This window comes from Pogona vitticeps, chromosome 6, assembly GCF_051106095.1.
Source record: "Pogona vitticeps strain Pit_001003342236 chromosome 6, PviZW2.1, whole genome shotgun sequence".
NCBI classification, from domain to species: Eukaryota; Metazoa; Chordata; class Lepidosauria; order Squamata; family Agamidae; genus Pogona; species Pogona vitticeps.
In genome coordinates this window covers 44,866,572-44,892,025 of record NC_135788.1, presented here as the reverse complement: position 1 = coordinate 44,892,025, position 25,454 = coordinate 44,866,572, and the positions used below count along the sequence as shown (strand labels likewise).

General features: G+C 41.0%; 1 protein-coding gene and 1 long non-coding RNA gene across 6 annotated transcripts in view; both read right to left on the bottom strand.

Moving 5' to 3' along the window:
• RBMS3 (RNA binding motif single stranded interacting protein 3) overlaps positions 1 to 25,454 on the bottom strand; it is a 1,057,118-nt gene that overhangs the window by 1,019,023 nt on the left and 12,641 nt on the right. The window lies entirely within an intron of this gene.
• The window catches only part of LOC140708174 (uncharacterized), an 80,955-nt gene that overhangs the window by 44,263 nt on the left and 11,238 nt on the right, over positions 1 to 25,454 (bottom strand). The window contains exon 1 of one of the 2 annotated variants that reach the window (XR_012088348.2): positions 21,025 to 22,676. The exons of the other annotated variant lie outside the window; for it this stretch is intronic. This is a non-coding gene — a long non-coding RNA (uncharacterized LOC140708174). Of the gene's footprint in view, positions 1 to 21,024; positions 22,677 to 25,454 lie in introns of those variants that run through there. 2 annotated transcript variants of the gene reach the window in all.

Here is a 25,454-nt window from a genome sequence, read left to right as displayed (position 1 = left end):
GATGTGTGACAAAACATGGATACAGCAAGGATGGATTTTGTCTCCCCTGGGTAACCTTACAGGAGTTCACTGAATGCTGAGTTCCTGCTCAAAGAGGCTAGGAATATAAGATACAGGGTTTATTATATAGCACTCAGTTTGAATCAATGTTATTTTGAGGCACAGAGACAGAAATTGTGAAAAAGGTACTGTAGCGATCACCCTGCTTTGGCTCATGTAGTAGGTTATTTGCATATACCAATGAGAGTTGTTGGGAGGCAGAGCCAGGGAAACCAGAAGGAATGGGTGAGTCAGAGAAGAGCAGTGAGGAGCGAGTCAGAAGAGGACAGTCAGAGGAAGATCATGAGAGAGTCTGACGTGAGAAGTCAGAGATGAGAGTCTGAAGCAGAAGTTTGTCTGTGAGAGTTAGAGTGGCAGAGTTAAGAGTTAAAGAGAGTTAAGAGTGAAACAAGTTAATATTAAACTAATTAATACTTTAAGTCTTTGAAGAACCTGTTAATGAGATCTGTAACCAATAAACCTGTTTTGTTCAATGTTACTCTCAGCTTGGACCTCAATCTTTCTAATTAAAGGTTGTTGACAGAGGTTAACTGGTGACAGCGTAAAGGAGGGAAACGCGTGGTGGGCCTCAGGCTAGTGGAATAACCTGGGGACACATAGGGGCGATTCACAGGTATCAACACTCAAACATTGGAAAGAAAAGCATATGTATTTTTGTACACATGTACGCATACATGCCTGCATGTCCAAATGCAAAGGAAGCAAGATTTCTTTCACAGTGGCCCTAACCTTGCATTGCTCTTGTTATTCTTTCTGACAAGCAGAAAAGAGCTGATCAAATGAAGATTCAATGTCTCAGAGAGGAAGACAGAAGGCAGCATGGATTAAACCAACCCTAAACCACTCTGTTGTTCACTGGAAAGAAGAGCACCCAGCAGAGACCAAGTGTAAGCTAAAGGAGGCATATGATGTGTCACAAGCATTTCTGTGTACAGTGGTGCCTCAACTTACGAGCGTCCCGACATATGACCATTTTGAGTTACGACCAGCTCCGGTCGCAAAATTTTGCTTCGACTTGCAGCCGGAGCTTCGAATTGCAACCGGAAAAAGGCAGGGGGAAAAAGGTGGGAAATTCAAATTTGCTAACTGTTGGTAGGCGAAGAGGCTGCATCTTTGTTTCTTTTGCCCCAACAGTTAGAGTGAGTGCATCGGAGGACGCTTGGGACTGCCTGGTAAGGTAAGGTGCTGCTTTCTGCTTTTTGAAAACTGTTCTGGCTGTGTTTTGCAGTGCGGGTTTGGGCTGGGGGGTTTATGTTTCTGTGCTGTGTTGCTTTGTTTCTTGGTGGTTTTTTGTGTTTTTTTTTTTTTTTTTTGCAGCCCCAGCACCTTCTGATGGGACTTGTCCCATTGTTTATTTTTGGTTTTTGTTTTAACCCCCAGCACCTTCAGGGCTTACTCTGTTGTTTATTTTGTTTGTTTGTTTGTTTGTTTTATAAGCCCCAGGGCCTTCAGGGCTTGCTCCCTTGTTTTTAATATTTTTTATTATTATTATTTGCAGCCCCAGCAAAATGTCCTATGGGGTTTGTAGTGTTTTATTTTTATTTTATTTTATTGGGTTTTTCCCCCCTTCCGGAATGGATTAATCGTGTTCCAATGCATTTCAATTGGAAATGGTGCTTCAACTCACAACCATTTCGAGTTATGTGCATCTTCTGGAATGGATTATGGTCGTAAGTTGAGGCACCACTGTATACCAAATTGATTATCTCAATGTTGCAGCACCGTACCTGATGGGTGGGTATGAACAGATATTTGTACTAGTCTGAGAATGCTGCTCAGGCCCATAAAAGAATACTTAAGAGTACTTTGTTGCCTTAAAAGTGTACACACACACGCATTTAATATGAGTTTTCCTGGGGACTTGGAAACATCTCTATAAAATATTATGCACTCATTTTTACTTTATGTAAAAATAACAGTAACTGTTAGTCACTGTCAAAAAAATGTACATGACCAATGTATGTTCTTTCAAAATTAAAAACCAAAATACAGTAGTGCCTCGCAAGACGAATGCCTCGCAGGGTGCTAAACTTGCAAGACGAATGGTTTTGGTGATGGGGTTGATGACTTGCAAGACGAATGTTCCTATGGCCGTGCTTCGCAAAACGAATGCCTTGCAGGGTGCAAAACTCACAAGACAAATGGTTTTGGCGATGGGGTTGATGACTCGCAAGACAAATGTTCCTATGGCCGTGCTTTGCAAGACGAATGTTTTCTGTTAGAAGACTTCAACCTCACTTGTTCACTTTAAAATGTGAAATGTAAAAAGCTTCTGTACTGTTGGTTTCTGTATGTTTACATGCCTTGAAAATGCACTTTCTGAAGAGTTTTGCACAACCCAAGGACTGTTAGTGACTGTTTCTGTTCAGTTTCAGTGAAGGCAGATGTTCCTGCTTCATGTTTGCTGATTTTAAATGTTTTTCTATGATGTTTAAAAAGTTAAAGTTTTTTAATTGAAATTTTTGAAATCATCTGCACAATATGTATGGCTTTAAAGAGCACTTAATCAACCATTTGTAAACCAAATTTGATTTTGTTCCAACTTTTTTTGCCCATAGGAATGCACTAATTAGATTTCAATGCATTCCTATGGGAAAACGCGTGTCACAAGATGAATTTTTCGCAAGACAACATTAACCACGGAACAAATTAAATTTGTCTTGCGAGGCACCACTGTATGTATAATTGGTGGCCCTAAAGGATTCTCCCAGAAGGCTCTATTAAAAGTAACAAGTGAACATTATTTTTTAAGAAATCGAAGTATTAATGTCATTGAAAGTAAAATGTTTTAAAGTAACAATATTAAGCCTCACTGCTTTTCCCCCAAGCGTTAACCTGTAACAATGTTATTTTAACACCTTACTTACAAATTGTGAGCATTCTCCTTTTAAGTCCTTTCATTGGTGGCTTAGCAACAAAAAAGAGGCAGATTCTGTATGTATGTGACAGGAGATAACAAGAACAGAAAAGCTTTGCTGGATCAGGACTCAAGTTCTGCATTCTGTTTTCCCCAGTGGCTGATCAGATGCCGCTACAAAGTCCACAAGTAGGACTTGATGACAATATCTGATTTGTCCCTATTCAGCACTTATCAGGCAAGACATCTCCAAGTCAACATGGGCTGAAGGCCTCCTAATGTCTTATGAGCATTTATCTCCAGCCTACCTTCCTCAGGTTCCAACCCCTTACTCAAATAGAGATCTTAAAGGGCCAGACTTCTGGACACTTCTTTAGTGTTCCATGGCCTCCTATCTGGTGTGCTCTTTGCATCATTGCACAAGTGTGACAGAGTAGGTACCAAAAACTTAGAGGATGGTGGTTGTGTGTGTTGACACACTTTGCTCTGGTGGGCTCTGCACTGGGAGCCTGGTATAATTCTTCAGCCAATAGCTTAACCAACCATCGTCTTCCTCTTTCACACTTGACATTGAGGACATGACAACAGCTATTCTGTTTTACTACTTGCCAGATGCTGGTATTCAGTGGCTCTGAACCTGAAAACAGCATATGTCCAGCAGGATTAATGTTAGTTCTTCCTCACTGAAGTGTGATGTTTTTGAGGTGTATGGCACAGAAGATACAGGATATTTCCCATTATATACTTCCAATTAAAATGGCTACATTTCCTAATTAACATCTTTCCAACAAATAAGCATATATCTCTGTGCTCCAGCATTAAGTTTGCAAGAGTGGTCCTCAGACAGAATTGAAACCATCATGAAAACAGTGAGGTAGGCTGGAAAAAAAAACTAAGATCATGGCCACTGGTCCCATCACCTCCTGGGAAATAGAAGGGGAAGATATGGAGGCAGTGACAGATTTTACTTTCTTGGGCTCCATGATCACTGCAGATGGAGACAGCAGCCCCGAAATTAAAAGATGCCTGCTTCTTGGGAGGAAAGCGATGACAAACCTTGACAGCATCTTAAAAAGCAGAGACATCACCTTGCCAACAAAAGTCTGCATAGTCAAAGCTATGTTTTTTCCTGTAGTGACTGTATGGAAGTGAGAGCTGGACCATAAAGAAAGCTGACCGCTGAAGAATTGATGCTTTTGAACTGGGGTGCTGGAGGAGGATCTTGAGATTCCCCTGGACTGCAAGGAGAACAAACCTATCCGTTCTGAAGGAAATCAACCCTGAGTGCTCACTGGAAGGACAGATCCTGAAGCTGAGGCTCCAATACTTTGGCCATCTCATGAGAAGAAAAGAATCCTTGGAAAAGACCTTGATGTTAGGAAAGTGTGAAGGCAAGAGAAGGGGACGACAGAGGATGAGATGGTTGGACAGTGTCACTGAAGCAACCAACATGAATTTGACACAACTCTGGGAGGCAGTGGAAGATAGGAGGGCCTGGCGTGCTCTGGTCCATGGGGTCACGAAGAGTCGGACACGATTGAACGACTAAACGATGAGGCTGGAGAAAAAAAAACCTGAGCAGCTACATACTATAAATCTCAATCTGTTTATGGGGGAAACCATCCACAGTATTAATAAGAATGAATAAATAAAAAGTAAATAATTCATCAGGAATTAAGGCACAATCAGACATGGATTTTAAACATTTCTTTTGTTTGCTCTTGAGCTTTCACAAGCAAATTAAAACCTGGATTTTTACCCAGGCCTTCCGAAGCACCTTTTGTCAAATTATGCTGGCAGGTTGTCTGCAATTTCATATCCCAGACAGGTGATTTTATGGGGGAGTAGGGTTTGTTTGTTTTCTTTTAATATGTTTTATATTGTTTTAAATAATATTTTGTAAGCCATCCAGAGTAAGTGGCATGTTCACTAAATGGGTGGGGTATAAATCTAAATAAATAAATAAATACAATTTTGTGAAGGTGAGTAGGCTTGTAAACATTCAATGGACCTAGATGTTTTGATGCCCTTGGCCAAATGAATATAAAAATTCCTAGAGATTGATTGATTCATTCATTCATTCTCTATACTGCCCATTTGGCTACAAGGTCACTCTGGATGGTTCACAATGTAACATTTTGAGAAAAATCACAACATAATACAGTATAAAAATCAAATTAAACATATAAATCAACTAAAACTAAGAAAAGGAGAAATTGGGGTAGGGGTAGGACATGAAAACAAGATGATGGCATAAACTCAGACTTTGGACTTTTTTGACTTCCAGTTCTCAATATCCTCCAATTCATGTGGGAGCAAAGAGAAGCCATGGAGACCTCAAGACCCAAACTTAGTTTCTCTGAGCAGCAGTTAACAGCCTCCTCAGTTTCTAATGAAGAGATGTGAGCAGCAATAGTATCTGGGACCAATAACAGCTCATAGACTGAGAGAGAGGTGCCTCAGCGCAACACAGGAGGAGGCAGCTAGTCCAATCACACCTATGGGGCAAAAGAACTTCCAGAAAAGCTGGATAGTGGGGGTTTGGTCCTATTATTTTTACAGGAGGTGTGTTACTTGAATGCAACTTGAATTTCAAATTCCAAACCTGAAATAATCATGTAGATCACCTGCCCATATATGAAACTACCTGTCCTGGCTTCAGAAGCCTCATTTTCTATCTGTTCATATTGCTATCTCAAAAATTATGAGGTTTAAATCAACTCTCCCCTAATCTGATATTCTATATATCTGATGATTACCATTTCCATCAACCCTGCCAGAAGGAGGATAGGAGTTGTGGTCTAAAATAGCTGGGGATCATCAAGTTTATCAACATTAAAATGAATATTTAATTTTAGTGTTTATGGGGTATATTTTGTTTTATCTTTTAGAAAGCTGCTTTGATTTTATTTTATTACAAAAGTGGGGTGGAAATATTAAGAATGGTCAGAAATTGAAAGCAATACCACTTTGTACTACTATTCCCAGAATCCACTGGCCATGAAGTGAAGGGGATTCTGATAGCTGCAGTTTTAAAAAGGCATCTAATTACAATTAGAAGCAACTCTTATCTTCTGCATTGAACAAGGGAAAGAGCCAGTAAAATCCGTATTCGGTTGTTCCTGCGACAGATTCTTCAAAGGCCCTGGTTTGCTGGCAACTGCAAATGTGGGACTGCTCACTTCATTAATGTCCTGACCCCTATTATGATCACATGGCATATAGCTTATGGCAATTACTATACCTTGAATAGCACAAGCACCCACTATTTTCAATAAAGTCACTCATTTAGGTAAGGTTTCTAAATTATTCTTATTGACTATAATTTTCAATTAGATCAAATAAAAGCATTACATGACCTTTAACCTGGTTTAGTCTCTAACAGATGAGGACTAAATTTATTGTGACAGCACCTAATCACATTTAGCACAGCCTGTGATTCAGTGGTCCAGGCAGCACATCCATGGCAGACTGAGCTAGTTAGACTGCTACTTTCACAATGACAGTATGCTTATCTGTTTGCTATGGAGCAGGATATTTTCCAGTAACACAGTTTATACTGCTCTTGGTTTTAAAGAGTGTCACACAGCTTTGCTATTATGCCCTAAGCCATTTTTCACACTGAATACACCGTTTCTTACCAGTTCAGGGGAAACCATAGGTTATGAGACACATGGAGCTGCTGTAGCTCCATGTTTTTCCCCCTCTCTTTCCAACAATGCCTCATCCACCATGTGCACAATGCCATTACACTAGCCCTATTCAAGCATGCCCATAAGCAGAGACATCAGGCTACCCTCAATCTTTCTCTCCTAGATCTCAATAGTGGCGGGAGTTAAATCTGAAAAGCAAAACAATCTTCATCTGTGGGGGCTCTTCATGCAGTGAGATGAGGAGGTAACCCCACTTGTAAATTTCAGATTTAACTGTCCACAAAGAAAGAGATATTTTTTCTCTTGGTTCATGGTTATCTTGTTGGGGAACAAAGACCATTTTGTGTATTCTTTTCTTTCTCAGGAAAAGAGTAGAAAGGAAAATGTGCATAGATGTTTCCTGAAATCCAAGATCTTGGCAATCCAGTTGTGAGGAGGTAAAAAACAGGTTCTTCTATAAGGAATAAGATTATCATCCTAGACATTATACAGGTAGCACAGCATGGACCAGAACCAGAATCTGCAGTTTCTGCAGATGAATGAATAGATTAGGCATATACGGGAAGTCTTGATTCTCAGTGGTTCTCACTGAGTCCAGTAGGAAAAGCAGATGATTTGTAATTGACAGAGCTGGACAGCCGAATATTTGCTGAAATTCTGTAGTTTAATCTATGGAAAAGCCATTATTGGCTGTTGATGAATTCACTGTTGCACATTTGGACAATGTGTCAAAGAAAAATATAGCTTCATCATTACACTTGGAATAAAAATTACTCACTTTATAATCTCTTGAAATTTTCAATTTGCATAAAAATACTGAAGCTGTCACTGAGGCTTTCAGGTTGAAATACCAAGTTAAATAGTCCTGCTGTGCATTATCATAGAATGATTCTTGAATATAACCAGTAATATGAGATCTACATGCATCTCAAATATTCAGATTTAGCACACGTCTTCTACATAAATATGCTAGTGCTTCATCTGTTTGGCTGATATTCAGCTTGGCCATTTCTTGCTGTTTACCAAGCACAGACTTCTGCATATGTAGCCACACTATAATAACAGTGTGTGTAGGTGCAATTGTGTATTAACAGTACAGTACTACACATTTATTTAGAAGTATATCCCACTGTATATAATAATGCTTGGTACCTGACATGTGTGCAGAGGATTGCAGATTGTGTTATATTGCCACATGTAACCAGCCACATTAGTACAGTACATAAACAGTGCGGTGCAATGATGTGCGCATCCATTTGGCCCCATCTCCTATTAAGCTCAATGGGACTTTCTCCCAGGTAAATGTGTTATAATTGCAGTCTTTGTGAATGAAAGACATGACAGTGCTGCAAGACACATAAAGCATTTTCAAACACCTGAATTAATAAAACAGACTTTGAAAATTAATTGTATTTGTAGAAATCTAGCTCATGCTCAGTCTGTGTATCTACACAGAGGCTGTACATAGCTGTAAACAGGCTTCCTATTTTAACAGATCGATTTAACAATGATTGCCAAAACCTTCTATCATTGCCTATAAACATGACCTGATGAAAAGCTTTGTGGGTCAGATTCATACAATTTGATTGGCAGTAGGAGACTGTCCAAAGAAAATTTTTCTCACACACCTCTGTTTTTCGTTTAATAGATTTTCAATTTATCTTTTCCTCCTTCATGTTATAAGATTTCCACCAACCCTTTGGGCGAAACTGGCAGTCAACTGACCAAACTCTGTAAATACAACCAAGTTACTGTTAATGAATGAATATTCCAAGCAACATACTCAGTGGCTGTCCTGCCGTTATCTTGTAAAGTATCATATAACACCATCTAAAAATCATTTCTTACTCAGCTGGAAGAGCTGCTGAAGCAAGAGAATCCCTAGAACGAAAATGAATGCAAGCATCTGGCCAAAATACATGCCTTACATGTTGTTTGTTAACAAACACATTTCTGGCTCATGAAATCTCACTTCCAGTTAAGAACCACTGTCAAACACCAATATAATATAATATAATATAATATAATATAATATAATATAATATAATATAATATAATATAATATAATATAATATAATATAATATAATATAATATAATATAGGTGCTTCCATTTCCTACAGCCTCTTTGATATACCACATATATTCCCGCACATGTCATGAGGGCAAAGCATTCAATGCACATTAATTTTAAACATGTTAAACTCAGTGCAGCATCAATATCGATATTTGACATTTTATATGACCCTTCTATGCAAACAGAGAGAGCACTCGGAACATGAAAGAACTTACAATAATGGAAAGGCTTTTTAAGATGTATCACTCAAACAATTTCTAGTGACAGCTTCAGCTTCAGAACATGGTTCCTATTCTCCAAGGCACTTCAAACACCTCATTCATATGTTAGGCTGAAACACGGCATGTGTGCTAAGATGGCTCCTATAAATACTTCTTGACTGGAAACATTTGGCTACACCTCTCTACTCTTACACTACAAATATTTCCACATATATATTTTGGTTTTGATGTACAATGCAGAGAACAATGCCACTCAAAGAAACTTGAGCATTTCAGCAAAATCTAATCATCATAAGAAAAAAAAAGATCAATAAAATTCTCACCTTTCTTTACTGGGTAAATTTAAAAGTTCTTTCCAGCATGGAGGAAGGATCTCACTCTACCTGCTTATCATTTATAACAAGAAGCTTCTTGAAGGAAAACAAAAGTAGCAACCCTAATACAGGACCACAAATATAGCTGAAAATACATACAGTTAATGTGAGATTTTTTCAAGCTAGACACTCACAGCCCTTGGCCTGGAAGCATGAATTTTTAAAATCTCAAGTTCTTTTCCTCTAAGGCAGGGGTCTCAAACATGCAGCCCGGGGGCCATTTGCGGCCCCCCAGATGATACTTTGTGGCCCTCACCTTGCCTGCCCCCCCAAAGCGCCCACACATCTTCTGCTGTCAAGAGTAAAAAAAAAGCCTTGCCTCGCTCGCCGGCTCTCTCCCAAGACAGCACCTCTTGCACCCTCCATCCAGAACTGCAGCCTGCCAGCCAGCCCACCTGTCTGTCGGCTAAGGAAACTCCTGGGCGGCTTCCTCGGGCTCTTGCTCCGCTTGGCGGAAAATCTGATGCGGCCCAGCTTCACCCAGACTCTGCCTCCAGTGGCCCCCAGGAAAATTGAGTTTAAAACCCCTGCTCTAAGGGTATAAAGGAATGGGAAAGGAGACCAAATTCTTATAATGTGTTAATTGGAACTGAATTTTCACGGAATTTCCACTAAACAGAATTAAAATTAACCAAACCGAAGTAAGTCGCAAAACCCAAAACTTGGTTCTGGAGAATTCTCTTCACTGCTATCTGTCCTGCTAATTTGCATAGTACCTCCAGCTTCCCTAACAAGAGGTATGTAATCCAATAATGGCACATGATTTATATTATTATTATTATTAAAAAATACCAGATACAGTCAATCAAAATTATAGAAACATTAACTGATATTATATTATAGATACAAGTTTTAACCAAAAACCTAAGTATCTGTTAAATATTTATTTATTTTTTATTTATTTATTCAATTTCTACCCCGCCCCTCTAGACAAGGTCTACTCGGGGCGGCTTACAAAAATTAAAACACATTAAAACAATATAGAAGAATAACTAACATAATGCAATTATTATAATTAATATTATCCAAGATGGCAACATTAAGAACCAGAAAAAAGGGGAAAGGAACTTAGGTGACTGGGGGGAAGGCCTGTCTGAATAACCATGTTTCTAGTTGGTTTTTGAACACACCCAGCGAGGGTGCCAGCCGAATTTCAGTGGGAAGTGTGTTCCACAGCCGAGGGGCAACTGCCGAGAAGGCCCGGTTTCTTGTTTTCTCCTTCCGGGCCTCGCTCGGCGTCAGTCCCCTCAGCCGTCCCTGCTGGCTATGTCGGGTGACTCGGGTAGGTCTGGGTGGGAGGAGGCGATCTGCCAAATATTGAGGTCCCAAACCGTTTAGGGCTTTATATGTAATCATTAATACTTTGAAGTCAATGCGGAAACGAATAGGTAACCAGTGCAGCGCAGCCAGAGTGGGGGAGATGTGCTGATATTTTCTTACCCCACTAATAAGCCTGGCTGCTGCATTCTGGACCATCTGGAGTTTCCGCAAGAGCCTCAAAGGCAGCCCCACGTAGAGTGCGTTACAATGGTCTAGTCTCGAGATTACGAGTGTGTGGACTAGAGTAGTGAGGGCCCCCCGATCAAGATATGGCCGCAGCTGGGCAATCCGCCATAGATGAAAATAGGCAGAACGGACCACGGACGCCACCTGGGTTTCCATGGTTAGTGCCGGGTCCAGATGTATCCCCAAGCTGCGGACCTCACTCTTTGTGGCAAGGGTCGTCCCTCCAAAAGAAAGGGAGTCACCTATGCCGCTGACGGGAGGGCAGAATGTATGCTCTTCCTAATACCGTTTTTTTGTAACTGTCGTTGTCATTGTTGTTGCTGTTGCCGCCACCGCCATTACTGCTGTTTAAAGTAAAAGTAAAGTAAAAGCCAGTAAACAAGAGAAACACCAAAACACATTCTAGACTGTAAAGTACGACCATCCATTTAAAAACCCCACTCAGACAGCCAGTCACTAAGGGAAAGCTTGCCTGAAGAGCAAGGTCTTCACCTGCTTGTGGAAGGACAGCAAAGAAGGCACTGGCTTCTTATGGGGGGGAGTGCCAAAGTCTGCAAACAGCAACAGAAAAGGTCCTCTCCGCACCAAATGCTCTGGTGACGGTGGTGGGACTGAGAGAAAGGCTTTTTTGATTATCTTAACATCCAGGCAGGCTCCTAATGCAGAATGTGGTCCTTGAGATAGCTTGGACCCACACCGTTTAGGGTTTTATTGGTCAGAACCAAAACTTTGAATTGTGCCCAGAAACAGATTGTCAGTCAGTGGAGCTGGTGTAACAGGGTGCTATGTGATCCCTATAACCAGCCCCAGTTAGCTATCTGGCTCCCGTGTCTTGGACCTACCAAAGTTTCCAGATACAATCCAGAGGCAGCCCCATGCAGCATACATTAAAGTAATCCAGCAGGGATATAACTAAGTCATGTGTCAGTGTGACCAGATCAGACCTCTCCAGGAAAAGGTGTATGTGGCACAGTAGTTTTAATTGTGCAAAGGCACTCCTTGCCACCCCCAAAACCTGGGCATCCAGGATCAGAGACAAATCCAGGAGCAATCTCACGCTACACACTTGTGTTTTCAGAGGGAGTGTAACCCAATCCAGCACAGGCTACATTCCTATTCCTTGATCTGCCTTTCAATTAACCAGGAGCAAATATTGTCCGAGTTAAATTTCAGTTTAATCATCTTCATCCAGTCTATTACCCTGTTTCCCCGAAAATAAGACCTAAACTGAAAATAAGCCCTAGTATGATTTTTCAGGATGCTCATAATAAAAGCCCTATCCCAAAAATAAGCCCCGGTTAAGTGAAACCCCGCCCTCCACCCTTGTGCAGCAACCAGAAGAAGATGAAATGGCTGTATTTAAATAAATGTAGATTGTTGTACATGAAAAAAAATCCCCTGAAAATAAGCCCTAATATATTTTTGGAGCAAAAATTAATATAAAACCCTGTCTTATTTTGGGGGAAACATGGTACTGATTCCAGACACTGATCAAGAGGCAAAACAGCTTCCTCAGATTGCCATGTACACACCATTGAGTTTCCACAGCCAAACGGAGATTTAAATCCAGGTCTCCCAAATCCTACCCAAATGCTCTAACCACTGCACCACACTGATTCAAACTAAAATAAGTAAGTGGTTTAGGTAAAACTACATGTTATGTTAATAGATGCAGTGCTCCTTTGTGTCCCTTTCTATAGTAAGCATGCACATTTCTGATCTACAGGAAATCAGACTTCTAAACTTTGCTATATTTGTTTTTTATTTAGAAATTCAACTCTCCTCCAAGTGGACGTTACGAAAGGAAGGAAAAAACTCCATTGCTACAAAAGGCTTTTCCTTTTATCAACCCACGCATTAGGATGGGGGATTTTGAAATCAAACTAGAAAAGGATGAGGGTCATTAAACTCTCACACCTGCATGCTTGGTTCTGATTTGGCTTACAATAAAAAAATTCTTGGTCAAAAACAAATATTTAATTTGAACGTGACAAATATTTAATTGATAATCATATTAAAATAAGCACTATATTTTATGATTTTTAAATTCTTAAACAGCAGCAGGAACAACAACATCAAAAAGTACAACATCCACTATTTATAAGCCCTTCTTTATCAGTTGGCCAAAAACCTTATACAGTGGTGCCTCGACTTATGAAATTAATCCATATTGGAAAGGTGGACGTAACTCAAAAATTTTATAAGTCGAAGCACCATTTCCCATAGGAATTCATTGAAAACCATTTAATCCTTTTCGGCCAAAGGAAAAAAATCACCAAAAAAATAAAAGCCGCTCCTGCTGCCCTCCGCCTCCCATTCCTGCTGCCTCGGTGGCAGCGGGAATGGGAGGCAGAGGGCAGCCGGGACAGCTTTGGAATCCCTGCTTCCTGGGCTTCCAAAGCCATCCCCACTGCCCTCTGCCTCCTGTCTGGCTGCCCTCTGCTTCCTGTCCCCACTGTATCAGCTTCCCGACCTCCCAAAGCCACCCCAACCGCCACACTGGGTACCAGCTTCACGGGCTTCCAGAGCACCAGCACCCAGCGTGGCGGTTGGGGCAGTGTTGGAAGCCTGAGCCTCCCTTTTCCTGACCATTGGGGCCAAGAAGCAGCCTGTTGAGCACCAACAGTTAGTAAATTTAAATTTCCCGCCCTTTTCCTCTGCCTTTTTTCTTCCATAGGTCGATGCTCCAGCAGCAAGTAGAAGCAAAAGTTTGCAGCCGGAGCGTTTTGTAATTTGAAATTTTCGTAAGCAGGGACGTTCGTAAGTCGAGGCCTCACTGTACATAAAAATGCCTTTGTCTACTTCCAGAAGCAAAACTGAGACTTTCCACAGCCTGGGAAGTTCCACCAAGAGAACCCCTTCATAAGCCTTCACCCAGCATGCTGTAATGGTGTGAACATTTGAAACCTTGTGTGTTAAAGTTAAAAAAATTAAAAGAGGTGTAGGAAAATTTGCCCTAAAACAAAAGTACTTTTAAAGCTTGCATCTTGACAATTGTGTACATAAGTCATTGCAAAATAATTAGCCAGCAAGGTCAATGAATTATAAACAATCCTGATGAATGAATGTTTTGTTTATGATTTGTAAACATAAAGATGAGATTATTGCAAATAGCAGGTGAATGAATAAAAATGGGGTATTGTATAATTTTATAGTGCCATAGTATTTTGGAAAACGTAAATCCATAAGATGTAGACTAGCAAAAACAGAAATCTCCTAAAGTGCCAAAAATAGTCGCAACATAGATGAATGCCAAAAATTTTGTTCGTTAGCCAGGAATTTGTCTATGGGATTTGACATAATGGTAGCACATACAGTGGTTTCATGCTATCATAAAACCTAAATGCACAAACATAAGTTATTTATGTTTGATGAAGGAGAGATAAAGGTTTATATAATTCAGAATGGACAGTCAAATTAAGGAGCAAAAACGATGCCAGACAAGTGTCATTAGAGGGGAGGAAAAGATAATAAAGCAGCACAGAGAAAAGATAAAGAAATCATGTATTTTCTCCATAGATTTTAACTGGCAGACAGGTGAGCAGTTGGAAAGTGGTGGTGGTGGTGGTGGTGTGTGTGTGTAATAATATGCTTAGAGGATAAGAAATGCTTTTTATTTTATATATTTTTATTCTTAAGAACTTTAATATTTTAAGAGCTGTATTTTCATTTTCAAATGTGCCTTTTTAGTCTACGTATTAAGCTCTTGCATTTGCAGAATGTAATTGAAACATTCTTATTGTTCTTGTTTTACCCTTAGAACATATGCTCCTGCAATTTATATTCAAATATAGTTTACGTTCTGCCATGTTTTCTTCATAATGCTTAGATTTTTTGGATTTTACAACTATGAAGTATTTTGTGCATATGGAAGATAGAAGCAATGTAGATAAATAAAGCTTGTAAAATTAGACAAGTTGATGCTGCCTGGAATTAGTGCAACAATGAAGAGACTTACACTTTGATACTCAGGTGAATTTTGATATGATCATTTATGATTGTTTGGTTTTCATTCTGGAATTAACCCTTTATTGGGATAAATGACAGTTGTGACTAAGCATGGTGGCTCATTTCTTTTCTTGGAAGGCCTACGAAGTTTTGTAGGACTCTTGGGGGGGTGTGTCAAGATTTAGCTGAACTAACCTGACAATGGGACAAAAATAACCCCCCCAAAAAAACCCTAATGATATGTTCATATAGCGAGATGTAGTCGTTCTAAACAAACCACACAGGGAGTGCCCCCAGATTGCTTTACACCTAAACCTGTGGCAAAACTTCTCCCCTTAATGGAGCTTCCAATGGGAAATAAATTAGTTCTGGCCCCATTCCCCACTGCTGATTTATTTAACTGGAAACAAGATCTTCCACCATATCCGGAGGCCCTTCAGAAGTACCTGGACTTGATCCAACGGATCATTACTACTCACCACTCTTCTGAGCAGCCTCTTGCAAGCAGGCTCTTGCTAAGACCTACGCCTGGTATACTACTCATAGGGTTCAACAAATAGCCTATGGCAATGGAACAGTTGATTGGCCTGAAGCAGCAGCCCTCATAACCCGAGTTATTGATCCCAATCCTAATAAGCTTGCTGGGGCCCGCCTGCTGAAAGCAGCAAGAAATGCTGTAATTCATGGCCTCAAAGTAGGAGTGCCAAAGGCTGTGAAACTTTCACTGAGTATATAGGATTGTTTTTTTTAAAAAAAACACAGAATCCCCAAATGAATTCCTGACGAGGGTCAAGGATGGTTGTCGCAGGTACACTCACCTTGATCCAGATTTGGAACCAACAGCCAGCTGTGCTACAGGTGCAACTCCAAAAGCACCCAACCATGTGTGACTGCAGCCACTGAACTGCCCGAGTCCTGCAGCTGGTCTGGTCAGACAGCTATGCATCAGCCGTAGCACAGGTACACAAAAGCACTTTGTGCATGTCTCTCTGCTGTCTGTCTACTCATTGTCTAAGATACAAGGGTGCTTCTGAGGACAGATACCTGCTCAATAAAATGCTATGTATAACAACTCTGAGTCAAGTTTCTTTATTAGACAAGGTAGCTCAAGGCCCTGCTCCTAGGGAAGGATATTGCAGGAAAAAGGGAGGGACACAAACCCTATTTTCATTGATAATGATGGGAAGTGTGGGAAGGAATGCATGGTTTGCCAGTCATGAGATGTGTGAATGGGATGACTCATGAGGCTCAGGAGGCTGGGAAGACACTGGCATGGATACAGGCTGGTGCCCTAATCATCAGTCAGGAGGTGGGGGTGGGCAAGATATCACTGGAATGGATACAAGCTGACCCCACCAATCATGAGCCAAAAAGTGAGGGTAGGAGGGATTCAAATTGGCCCCCCATCATGAACCAGGAGGTAAGGGGCAGGTAGATTGACAGTGGTAGGGATCCAAGCTGGCCCTCCAATCATAAGCCACAAATTTAGGACAGTGGTACCTCGCATAGCGATGTTAATCTGTGCAGCAAAAATCGCTGCTAGGCGATTTTGTCGCTATGCGATTTTTAAAAGCCCATAGAAATGCATTAAAACCTGTTTAATGTGTTCCTATTGGCAAAAAACTGACCTTAAAGCGAAGATCCTCCATACAGCAGCCATTTTCGTTGCCTCTAAAGCGAGGAATTGGCGTGAAAACACAGCGGGCGGCCATTTTTTTACCCGGTGGCCATTTTGGAACCGCCGATCAGCTGTTAAAAATCGCTTTGCGATGATCGGTAAGCGAAACAGGGAACCAATCATCGCAAAGCGAAAAAACGCATAGGAAACATCACAATGCAATCGCTTTTGCGACCGCAAAAAGTTCATCGCTATGCAGTTTCGTCGCTAAACGGAGCGCCCATTAAGCGAGGCACCACTGTATTGTAGAAGGGACCCAAGCTGCCCAATCATAAGTAAAAACAGAAGGGAGAGTTCAAGTGCAAACTCAACATTACCCAACCAGGAAGGAGAGCAGGGAAATGGACAGTGAAAGCGCCAGGCCTTGAACTGTGTAGAGTTGTATAAAATTGTGTAGAGTTGTGTCAGATGGACAAGAGACTATAGGATCCCTGGAAAGCACAGCCTAAGAATTCTTGCCTGAAGTATAACTTCACACAGCTCTAGTCACTAACCTTGCCACTAATCATGAGCTAGGGCAGGGGGAAGAGGGAGTAATGTGAGGCCATCCTATAGATCAATAAACAGAAGTTTTTTTGGCTGCCTCCTGTGGTTCTCCCAGACAGTGGGGTGGGTGGATGTTTAAATGAAAGACAGATGTCATGGGAGCACTCTGACTGCACCAGATGTACTAGGAAGGGCTTAGCTTTCTACAGCACAAACTGGTGTTGAAATGGTTTTCATGGCAGCTGCAGAAAGGACTTGCATTTGGGGGAAATAGCACACTGTACCTTTAACAGGCATATCCCTCTTAATTGTGAGAGTCTGGTTCAGCCAGCCTAAGGCCAGCCTGGCTAGTTAGGATTGTGCCCTAAGTCAGGACGAGAAAAAGAAAGATTTATTTTAGTGCTAACATTTTCTAAATTTGGACCAGGGTTCTGTAACATAAATAGTGCTTTGAATGGCAATTAGTTCTTCAACATCTTCTAGTATTCCATTCTTGATTCTTGACCTAAAAAGGAGTAGGTAAATAGCTCCACATCATTAACTAAGATAGTTAATGGATACTCATTTATGAGCTTATAAGAAAAACAAAAACAAAACAGCCCAACAGCAGCCCATGCAGAAGTATTTATGATCCACAGGACAAGACTTTTATTTCACTCATGCAAGCAGCCTGGTTGGGCTTAAGAGTGTGAGACACATTTAAATAACTACTGACATACTGCTGAGGACATAATTAGAGAAGATGTCACATGACCTCTGAGGTCACATGATTGCTGGAGCAACAAGTGCTCTAAATTCTTGACAGTTGGTCTTTGCCCACTTGCTGCTTTCCTGCCTCAACAGCCATTGGGAGCAGAGTGAGTTAGAGAGACCTTGACTTTTCAAAATTACTTGCATTTACCTTTCATCCAGGCTTAACCGTGGACTTTCTCAGCCATTCAGGTTCATAGTTTGTAGAGATAAAGTACATCTCTACAAACTATGAACCTGAATGGCTGAGAAAGTATCAGCTGTAGAAAGTATCAAAGACAGGATTGCTTCCTGTTTTGTCTATAGCTCTTTAATTTTTTTTTTATTTTTAGGTATTTTTTTCGGCTGGAACGGATTAATGGGGTTTTTATGTATTCCTATGGGAAATGGTACTTCAACTTATGATCATTTCAAGTTATGCACATCTTCTAGAATGGATTATGGTCGTAAATCGAGACAACCCAGATAGTGTGGTTGCTGACCTTGAGCCAGACATCCTGGAGAGTGAAGTCAAGTGGGCCTTAGAAAGCATGGCTAACAACAAGGCATCCCATTTTGCACTCCCCTCATCCCTTCCATGCCCTACATGCCCGACAGCCCTAACCAATTCCTCACACCATTTATAACATGTCCCCAGAACCCACCCCTCAATAGAGGGGCTAAAATCAGTTGTGTGTGTTCCTAGTTAACTCCAACACTTGAGTCCATCTCTGTATTTCTGGAGCTGGTGGGCAATGTATACCTCTGCCTACGTGGATTCATATGCTGGCTTGAAACTATTTTTCCCACGTCTCTTGATCTGATATAGGCAGGTAGAGGCACCAACTGGCACTTCCCACAAGGTTGTGCTGGGGCTGGATGTTGGTGTGATTATAAGATCCTTCTGCCCCCAACCAGCCCTTTTCCCTTTGAGTTAACCTGCCTGCCTTGGGTCCAGTGTGGCTGAGCTGGTCACTTTGGGGCCAGATAGGAATTTTGGGTCCGTCTCACCTGATTGGCATATAAAAGGTGGGTGGATGTATTTTTGCATATCCCATATTGTTTACCCATGAGGGCTATTCTAGGTTTGAGTCACGTTTAAATAGGTCAAACTCTCAGGTAGTGCAGAAGAGAAGGTGAGTTTCAGTGAGCTCCCCAAAAGCACATGGGGACCTACTGCACTCAGAATCACAACAACCAGGATCTAGCGTTTCACTTGCTGGGATGAGGGGTGAATAAGGTATAGCCCCATCCATTGCATATCTTAGGTAAAGGTAAAGGTTCCCCCCTTGACAATTTGTCCAGTCGTGTCCGACTCTAGGGGGCAGTGCTCATCTCCGTTTTCAACCCATAGAGCTAGCGTTTGTCTGAAGACAATCTTCCGTGGTCACCAGCCAGCGCAACTAGACACGGAACGTCATTACCTTCCCACTGTGGTGGTACCTATTTATGTACTTGCATTTGCATGCTTTTGAACTGCTAGGTTGGCAGGAGCTGGGACAAGCAACTGGGGCTCACTCCGTGGCGTGGATTTGATCTTACGACTGCAGGTCTTCTGACCTTGCAGCACAGAGGCTTCTGCGGTTTAACCAGCAGCGCCACCACGTCCCTCCATTGCATGGCTTAGTTCTAGATAATTGGATGGATGGCAGATAGGGAGGTTTTTCTTCCCAGTCTGTGGCCAGCTGTGTATGAGCTGTTCAGGGGACAGCTCTGACCAGGGGCTTGGGACTCACCCGCTTAGGATTGGAGAGGGGGTAAGAGATACCCCTAGAGCCTGCCCCAGGGATTCACATGACATCCAGGCCCCTCTGCAGGATGAGAGTGATTGGAGGTTAAAAGCAATAAAGTGTGGCCCTAGTTAACTCCAACACCTGTGTCCATCTCTTTATTTTGGGAGTGGGTGGGCAGAGATTAAATAACAGTGATGGAGGAAAACATTGAATATTAATTTCATGAATATGTGAATAAATCTACTGTGTTTTGGAAATTCATAGTATTACTGTATATTCCAAAGTGTCAATAGTCAACAAGGGACCACAGTGGAATATTTTAACTACAAAAATTATCAAATGCTTTCCAAACAGTTTACATGTCTCCTCTACATCTTCTCTTTTGCGTTCTTTTTCAACATCTCCACAGTTCATCCCCAAAGCAGTCTTGACTGCCACTAGCAAAGTTACATCTCCCACCCCTCCAAATGTAGAATATCCACAAGAATAATCACAGGCCTGACACTATACTGATTTCTGACTGATTCTGCCTCTTATCACACAAGAGGTGAATTACTGAGACAGGGCTCACATGATCTGCACTGCTGATTTATCAAGAAAATATCAAACTTGGGGCATTCCATTTGGACATAAGAAAAAAAGCTCTCCTCTTTCTCTTGATCCTGAAGGATAGAGATCCAAGGGTTGGGCCCTTATAAATTTTAAACAGAATTTTCCAAGAGTTGCAGATGGAGATGGTATTTGTAGTAATCTGTGACAGATTGTTACTGCTGATCATACAAGTACACACACTTAGGTTTTTCTGAACTCAGTCACCTAAATCAAATTGCCAGTCTTAATTAAATTAATTGAATCTGTTGTTGAGTGGTGAGTCAGCACTTATGTAAACATCTTTAATTCAATGTATCTGTTCTAAAAAATAGATTTGGACCAACGAGGCTTACTTTTGAGTAGGGATATTTAGAATTCTGGTGTAAGGAACAACCCTAAGAACACTCGCTCAGGTAAATATGCTTAACATGCCACACACTTTTCTCCTCAACTTAAATTTGTTCTTATTTCAAATGTTTAAAGTCTGAAGTGTAGAAAAGAAACAAACCTTTGTATAAGCACAGTAACACTGAAGATATTAGATGAAGAATCTGACAGCTCATTTAAAAGATCTTTGCTAAAGATTTTTTCTTCTTCCACTTACAAAGTATTGATTTAAATTCATAATGGCAATTATTCTACATACTCCCACCCATATATCAACCTCCAGCCTTCCCAGTCCAGTGTTCTGTTTCATCCTAATATGATTTACACACTCAATGCCATTCAGTGAAACATAACAAAAAGCATCAGCTGCAACAGGCACATAAGGCTTTGACCAAAAAGATGGGGAGAGGACAAAATACAGTCTCGCCATAAAGAATAATAAATTTGTTTCTATGGATCTTTTGTGGATCAAAATCCATTTCCTGAAGTGTATTTTGATACACACTCTCTCTCTCACACACACACACACACACACACAGAGAGAGAGAGAGAGAGAGTTTTCTAGCATGCTCAGAAACATGGCTACTTCTAGATAAGACTTTGAGGAGAGCGAAGATCTACTGAATATGAGTCCTTGTAAGAAGAAAGAAAAGATAAAAATATTTTAAATAAATAAATAAAATGAATATTATAAACAAATAAAAGTAGTGTGTCATGTATACTTACATCATATGTTTATGATGCAATAGAAGGGGGGAAGCATCCATTTTATTCGATCAACATTTGCAGCTTTTACACCAACTGATGGTTTGCTCATTGGCAACAGTCTACTGAAGTATAAAATGGCATTCTTGCAGTTCATTTGACTTGGGGTTCAGACAGAGATCTGATGCTGCAAGACACACATTCCCATAAATAAATAAACTTATTCTAAAAGTAAGCACAATCAAGAGAATAAACAATGAACTATCATGTTGTTATTACTGCATAGAAGATATCATTGATACCTGCATTACTTCGCTAAGCTGAAGTCCAGGAGCTAAACACTGCACTCCATTAAATATGCAAAATCTAGTTTTTTCATATTTTATTTCTCACTCCAAAGAAAGGATGAGTGAACTCCCTCTCAATCAAAACTACTGCCCATGGGTACAGAAGCCTTAAACCATTTCCCCATACTATCTTCTTCCTTAAACACACATAGGTTAAAATTAGGGGTAAAAAATCTCCAGTAACATCAGTCAAGGTTGTCATTTTCCCCCCTGTCCCATAGCTTGGAAAATCACTCATAATCCATATCTATTTTAAGACTGCATATCCTGGAACCCTCAGCCTTCATGGACACTGGCCAAGCTGACTGTGGATTCTGGGCAAGTTTTTGAAGCTCTGTTCAAACACAGAAGGGGAACAATTTAAGAAGCAACTGGTGATTTTCTTTCTTTGTTCAAGTCAGAAGCACCAGAGTACAACTGAAAACTATATGAGATAATTTTACCCAATAACTGGCAACATCAAAAGCATATGAGGCAGTTGACATCAAATGGTAGACTTTAACTGGCAAAGAGTACACTCACATAGGTAAGATGTTCCCTCCCCCATACTTGTGAAGGACCCTCTTTTCCTAAGGTTCACCTTGATTCTGCAACTCCAGTCCACAGCCTATTAAATAACTTACTTCCAAGTAACCCAGTTCTCCATGTGGCCAGGAGCTAAACTCTCCTGGGATTCCATCCATTGTAAGATGTGGGTAGTTCTTTCTCTCCACATTTGGTCCTGCCTAATATAGCAGTGGTAGGGAGGGATATGCATGGCCACTGCTCATGCCTGAGAATCACAATCCAAATTGGCCTCACGTGCTTACAATGAAGTGAGAAAGAAAAATTGCCTCTAGTGCATGCTCTTTTTTTCCTGTTGACTCTACACGTTAGTTGATGACCTAAGCTCATATATGATCTACAATTTCTATAAATTCTTACCTTCACAAAATATAAGCAGTGGATATCTTGCACCCCCAGTGTTCTGTTTTTTTGTTTTGTTTTGAAAGCTCTGTAGCAAAGCTGTATTGTATATTTACTATTGGACTAACAAGTTTTCTTAATGGCTTGCAACAGACACAAACAAACAAAACATGTTGACTTAAGCTTCTTGTTGTGCTTAGCTTACTATTGGCTAGAATTATTTATGCACACCAAAATGAGATACAGTGGTGCCTCGCATAGCGAGGTTAATCCGTTCCGGATTAACCTTCGCTATGCTGAAGCATCATTGAACGGGGCAGGGATTTCCATTGGAACGCATTAAACATGGTTTAATGCGTTCCAAATGGGCCAAATACTCACCGTTCAGCGAAGCTTCGTAATGGCCGGCAGCCATTTTCGCGCCCTCGCCCCGCTTAACGAGGGCGCGAAAACGCTGCGTGCGGCCATCTTGGGCCATTTCCAGGCTTCCGGTGGCCATTTTGGCCGCCGAACAGCTGATCGTCGGGCTTCGTTTTGCGAAGATCGGTAAGTGAAACGCTTACCGGTCTTCGCAAAGTGAATTGTGCCCTATAAGAAAAACGTTAAGCGATCGCATTAGCGATCCGAAAAATGGATCGCTATGCGATTTCGTCGTTATGCGGTGCGCTCGTTAAGCGAGGCACCACTGTATATAAAAATCACATTAAATTGTCAAAAGATTCAACAATCCAAATCTTTAAATTTCTAGCTCTACAAAACATAAGCAAAGCAAAAGATAAGACCAGAAAGTTTTCTTAAACTGATGGAACAAATTTTACTCTCATGAGGATACTTCCCATTAGAAGATAAGTCTTTCATCAGGTGAAGGGGGACTGTGCATATAATCTTAGGCTTCTCGTGCATAGGGCTTACTTGGCATAGCCTTTCCATTCTCACAGGCATCAGCTTCATTAAACAACTAATGTGCCTCCTGTATTCTCTAGATCAGGGTTATGTACTTGTGGCGTTTGCCCTCGTGGCCCCTCCTTGTTTCCCCAAACACAGAGCTCACAAGGTACCTCAGCACACCCTCTGATTTGCTGCCACCAGTTGATCTCTTTATCAACTTATTTTACTTAGCAAAGACGAAGGTCCATCCAGTACTGACATTTCAACAGAACAAGTTTATTAATTACAGATGTTTCTGGAGTAATTCATAAGCACATTCTTCAAAACTCATCAATCATCAATATTAACCTTATATATTAATTATCACGTTACACTCTAACTAATCACTCCTCAGACCCCCAAACTATCTTTCTCTCTCTGATTCCAGACTCAGACCCTCTCTGACTCTCTCTCCTCTCAGGCTCCGCCTTTTAACATCTCTTTCTTCTCCGCCTCTTAACCACATTAACATATAACATGAATAATGTATAACTTAAAGCACATTACTTAGGCTGAATGCTACAGTACTACACATGGCCTGTATACCATATCTGCCTCCCCTAGAACCTGCCACAGTAGCTTCTGCTAATACAAAATACAATATATTTCTCCTGAGAAATTTGGCAAACTAGAACTGCCTTGTTTCCCAGCAAAATCTCACTCCCAACAGGCTCTATATTTGGTCATTGTAGGATAACCTCCCTCTAACTGGATAGATTATTTTTCCATTCAGTATTGCCTACTCTGATTGGCAGCAACTTTCTCAAAGATATCCCACTTGTAGTGGATTTGGAATGGGTTGAAACCTCTTTTGTTGGCATAACTGCCCTTGTGCTGACTCATTTCAGATCTAATGGATTGCAACTGCTGGATTGCTTGAGATCAGCTAGCAGAAGATCCAACAACAGGACAGAGAATAGGAGAAGCTAAATTGCATCGGACCCAAACCTCTTGGCTAGTTAAGACTGTATTGTTGTTCACCACACTAATGAAAGCAGAAATCGAACCTGACCTTTTGAATGTGAAGCACAGTCTGTATACATTAAACTCAACTAAATTAGTTCTATGAATTTTGTGTCACTTGTGAATGCTTTTAATACAGGAGGATATTTAGAAGAAGATCTGAATCTGAATCCAAATTTCAGTCAGTGCAACTATTACATTCACACTAGGAGCTCATTCAACACCCATATTGCTGATTTAGACAAATGTGCAAAAACGAGACTAAGTTCAAAAACAAAAGACCCCAAATCCTTTTAGTGTTACTATGCAAATACTTTCAAAAGCAAGAGTGCTGCTTATCTTTATTCATTAATTTATATCCAATTTTTATAAGCAACAGAACTGTTTTATGCTGGGTATAGATCCTCGAATTCCAACTTCTATGTGCAGTAGGGATTTGAAGACAAATTTCACTTTTAATGAAAATAATTTTGTTAGAACAAAAGTACAGGTACTTAATGATCTACCTGTTTAGCGACCGCTTGGATTTCTGACACTTGTAAATGCATGCTTTTGTCTTCGTCACACCCCTTCTCCATGGCACGTGATTTATCACTCTTGTATAGTTTATTGTTCCTCATTTATTGACCAATTTGCTTAACGACCTGGTCATAGGAACAGAACTTGGTCATTAAGTGAGGAGCGCAGTACTGTTATATCACAATTCACAGTAAAAGATAATATTAAAGAAGAACCAAAATATTAAAGAATGAATTGCAACCTGTTGCTTATACCAGAACCTCATTAATTGAGTGTTGCTGTTCTGCTTTGTTTGGTCTGGTTTAGTATGCTCCATCCATAAGCCACTGGAATGTGTGGATGTGATCGGGTTCTTCTTCTGTCGTGGGCGATCCCCAAGTATGCACAGGAAAGAGAGACGGAGGCTGGTTTAAAACTTTAACAGAGTCTCTTTTATTTTTTAATACATCCAACTCAATAGCTTCAAAAGGATCAATCAAACTCAACTCGGGTAGAATCTTATAGCTACAGACCCTCACATCTAGAGTTACTAAATCACTCCTCACATCGGGGGTGGTCCAAACTGCTCTTGATCCGTCATGGGCCTCAACGGTGTGCTCTGCACCATGCAAATCGTGCCACAGCAGGGGTGCCTCACCCAGTCCCCCTCACGCGGCTGCTGGAGTAAAGAGGGACTGGGACGAATTACCTTCCTCCCCCCCACATTGGTTGCACGGATAAATGACCACTGTCCATCCCACCGGCTCAAGGTTCTCTCTCACCGCTCCGATGGCCGCCGGGTCTGGTAAC